The sequence below is a fragment of the Dendrobates tinctorius genome, unplaced genomic scaffold (assembly GCF_039654945.1).
Source record: "Dendrobates tinctorius isolate UK_male_01 unplaced genomic scaffold, ASM3965494v1 ptg000048l, whole genome shotgun sequence".
In the NCBI taxonomy this organism is placed as follows: domain Eukaryota; kingdom Metazoa; phylum Chordata; class Amphibia; order Anura; family Dendrobatidae; genus Dendrobates; species Dendrobates tinctorius.
The window spans coordinates 1259803-1264448 of record NW_027361716.1 but is presented as its reverse complement, the minus strand read 5'-3'; positions in this window follow the sequence as shown (position 1 = coordinate 1264448).

Here is a 4646-nt window from a genome sequence, read left to right as displayed (position 1 = left end):
TCTCCTAAATTTAAGCCAAGATTTATTGGTCCTTATAAGATTTTGGAAATTCTTAATCCTGTTTCGTTTCGATTGGCTCTTCCAGTTACGTTCAAGATCAATATCGTATTTCACAAATCTCTGTTGAAGAGGTTTGTTGAGCCAGTGGTTCCTATGGCAGCACCTCCTGACCCTGTGTTTGTTGAAGGCAATGTGGAATATGAGGTAGAGAAAATATTGGATTCTCGTTTGGCTAGACGGAGACTCCAGTATTTGGGCAAATGGAAGGGTTATGGTCAGGAGGATAATTCTTGGGTCTCTGCCTCCGATATTCATGCCAATAGATTGGTTCGTGCTTTTCACCGTGCCCATCCTGATCGGCCTGGTGGCGTGGATGAGGGTTCGGTGACCCCTCCTCAAGGGGGGGTACTGTGAGTTCTTTCTCACCAGTTGTGAGTTCCCTTTCTGGACTCCCTCTGGTGGTGACGGGAGGTGGTGCGGCTGGTTTGATCGGTGGAGATCTGCCACCTGAGTATGAGGATGATGATTGGATCTCAGGATTTTCAGATTGGATTTAAGACAGCCAACGCCCTATTCAGTTGCTGGTGATTCCTTCTGGCTTGTCAGCTCTTGGTTTTCAGCTCTGTTCCAGTCATCTAAAGCTAAGCTTTTCTCCTAATGTTCACACTTGATTTTGTTGGTCTATTCAGTTTATTCAGTTTTTTTTTGTGGTCTGCCAGCCCCAGCTGGGGGCTGAGCTGAATTTCCACTCTTATTTATCAGTATTTTGCCAATTGGCTTTTTGTCCCTTGCTGGTTAGGTCTCTTTTTGCTCTGTCTCGGGGTGTTTCGGAGTGCTGGTGTAGTGGGAGAGGTCTAGTGGTTTCAGGGTTAATTTTGCTATCGGAGGTGTTGGACATTATTTTTGAAGGGTTTTTTGCGGGTTGCAGATAGTGTCTTCCCTTTCCTTTCCTGTCTGGTTGGTTTGGGCCCCATCGTTTGCTCAGCCTGTTTTCCTGCCTGTGTTTGTGCCTTCGTCTTGTTTCGCCGTCAGTGCGTGTGTGGGGGCTGTCTGTTCCATTGGGGGTCTGCTCTGGGGCAGTTGGTTTTCCCTTTTCTTGCTTTGGGCTTGTGTGGTCCTCCGGCCATGGCGAGGCATCTGGGTTCGTCGTGGGCGTGCTCCGTGGCTGCTGCTGGTTGTGTGGTGGGATCAGGGGTCTGCAGTCTGCGTAGTTGCCGGCCACTCTGTTTTCTGTGGCTTAGCTTGTTGGCTTTTTTCTACATGGTGACCCATTCATAATAGTTAACTTTTGCCGGCCTCTCTTTGGATCTGGGAGGGGTATTTATACTCACTCCAAACTAGCATTCTCTGTCAGTTATACTGCTGTTCTGGTGTGTCTGACCCCAGGTGTGCGTGTACTCTGCGTTGTTTGTTTGCTTCCCGTGTATGACCCGGCTTGTTCCTTCACTCTGTACTCCGTCTCTCGTTTTGGTACCATTGTCTTTTCTGGTTCTGACCTCCTGGCTTGGCTATCGTTACTCCGTTACAGTTTACCCCTATTGTACCGTCTAATGCCCGTTCTGGTTTTCCGATCTATTGCTACATCCTGACTATCCATTCTGTCTAATCCTTTGGTACTGTATTGCTATCTCGTGCTTTGACCTCGGCTTGATCCGGTTTCTGTCTCTGTCTATGCCCCTTGGTAACATTGTCCTGTAGTTACCTTTCTAGGAGTTTCCCTGCAGCTCCTAACTCCGTGAAGCTTAGGCCACGCCCCCCAGCAGTCACGTGATTCTGGTCCTGGAGCATGCATTGTCACCACTGCTGCCGCTCCGCAGGTATCTTTGTGCACAGTCTTTGTACTCAGGACACGCGCTCTTGGTCAGTGAGCAAGTGCAGTAAGGTGTTCCTGACATTATAACTGATCGTTTCTGTTTTTTTTTCCTCTGATGAAAAATAAAAGTGTGTGTTATCCTCATGGATCCCATACAAGCCTTGGCTGATCAGGTCAAGCACCTGACCCAAATGTTCCATAAAGTCAATGTGGAACAGCGCACGATGGCCCATACCCAGCAACAGTTGGTGGTTACTGTGCAGGGGGCTGTCGATGCAGGGGCTTCTAGTTCTGGGGGTAGGGATGTGTCATTAGCATTCCCCGATTCTACGGTCAAATTGCCCGACCCTTTCTCAGGGGATAAAAAGGAGTTCAGGTCTTTCAGAGAAGGATGCAAGCTTTTTTTTATCTCTAAGGCCCCGCTCCTCCGGGGATGAGTTCCAGAGTGTGGCGGTCATTATTTCCCTACTTCGGGGGCTGCGCAAGCATGGGCTTTCTCTCTGTCTTCCTCTGCTCCTGAACGTATGTCAGTGAACTTGTTCTTTGAGGCTCTGGGGTACATCTATGACGAGCCTGATAGAGTGCGTCTGGCTGAGGATATGGTGATGAGTGTGACACAGGGGAGGCACTCTGCTGAATGGTTCTGCTCAGAGTTTAGACCTTGGACCACCGAAGTATCCTGGAACGATGCCGCCCTGACGGGGTTGTTTTGCAGGGGCCTTTCTGACCATCTGCAGGACGCTCTGGCATTACATCCGCCTCCTGATACCCTGGAGGACGCCATGATGCAGGCGGTCCGTATGGACCGGAGACTCCGTGCTAGAGCAATGATGCAACAAGAGTCTCCCTTGTACCCCAAATTGTGTGACACTGCACCTGTATCTGAGCCCATGAAGGTTGGGTCAGTCTCGGTTAAGGAGAAAAAGAGAAGGCACCGTAGAGACAACCTACTATGCTTTTACTGTGGAGCCTCTGGACATTGGAAAGGAATTGCCCCTCCTACCCTTCTTCAGAGAAACCATCAGAGAAATGACTGATTCTGGGCAACAATCGAGGAGGTTGTCCAGACTCCCAGGTACATTTTTTCTCAGGTACAAAAATGGTGCTCCAGGTTGAATTGGAAATTGCTGCCGGTCCTGTTATGACCACCGCCTTTGTTGACTGTGGTTCCTCCATTAATCTGATTGATGCTCAAGTTGTGACTCTTAATAAGATAGGGACAGTCAGGTTAAAAGACCCTGTTAAAATTGTGGCTGTGTATTCATCCCCTCTTACCCTGGATGGAATTTGTTTTATGTTTGAAGTTTTTTCAATGAAAGTGGGTTCCACTCATGTGGAAAATTTAAGTTGTTTCATTATGAATAATCTGCCTGCTGGACAGGTATTGGGAATGCCCTGGTTGCAACGCCACAATCCTCTTATTGATTGGGTGAAGAGGGAGATCACCCGATGGGGATGTAATGATAATGGTCTGTGTTGTAACCCAGCTCCTTTTGTCAATCCGATAAAATCCATATCTGTGTTATCTGTCGGTCTGGAGGGTATTCCGGAGTACCTGAGAGACTTTAAATATGTGTTTTCCGAAAGCGAGGCTGAGGCGCTCCCACCACATAGACCATATGATTGTGCTATTGATTTAGTACCTGGAGCCAAATTACCCAAGGCTCGTTTGTTTAATTTGTCCGGGCCTGAGCGCCAAGCTATGAAAGAGTACATTAAAGAAAGCCTTCGCAAGGGGCATATTCGGCCCTCGGTCTCACCCATGGCAGCGGGGTTTTTCTTTGTAAAGAAAAAAGATGGTGGGTTGCGACCGTGCCTCTACTTTCGAGAACTGAACAAAATTACTGTTAAGAACACGTACCCTCTCCCGTTGATTCCTGATCTATGCAATCAACTCACGGGGGCCAAATGGTTTTCTAAGCTCGATCTACGAGGGGCTTATAACCTTATAAGGATTCGGGAGGGGGACGAATGGAAAACAGTGTTCCTGACAACTGAGGGGCTGTTTGAAAACCTGGTTATGCCCTTTGGCCTCACTAACGCTCCTGCGGTTTTTCAGAACTTTATTAATGTTGTTTTTTCTGATTTGATTGGACGTTACTAGAGTTGAGCGAAATGGGTCGAAAAATTTCAAAAGTCGCCGACTTTTGGCAAAGTCGGGTTTCATGAAGTGAAACCCGACCCTAGGATGAGGTCGGCCACGAGGTCGGCGACTTACGCACCAAAGTCGCGTTTCAAAAGTTTGTTTTGCGCTCTTTTTCAGCCAATCAGGATCCACGGACACTGTGGGCAACGTGATGACATAGGCAGGGGTCACCACCATCTTTCAGAAGGGCATGCAAGTGATTGGCTTGCTTTGGTGGGCGTCACAGGGGGTATAAAAGGGCGTGCACGCCGACCGCCATCTTACTTCTGCCGATCTTAGCATAGGGAGAGGTTGCTGCTGCTGATTCTGTAGGGAGAGCGTTAGGCAGGGAAGAAGAAAAAAAAACTGCTTCTGCTGCTAGCGATTTTGCCTGTACAACACACCAGTCACTGTGTGTGCAGTGCAAGGGGAGGCTATATTGTGGTGGATCAGCGGTGTTGGTTGTTAGGCTGCCTTCTAAGGCTTCCTGACAGCTGCATTGCTGTTTACCCACTGCTCTGCAAACTGCTTTTTTAAAAGCAATCCCAATTTTTTTTTTTGTCCTGCTGAGGTACTGAGCGTGCATTTTTTCACACCATACAGCGGTGTACGCTCCTCACACAGTACCGTGTAACGGCTGTTATCACAGCCACAGTGAAGCTATCTGTGTGTCACTCTGTGAGAATAAGTCGAGGACATGTTCCGTTC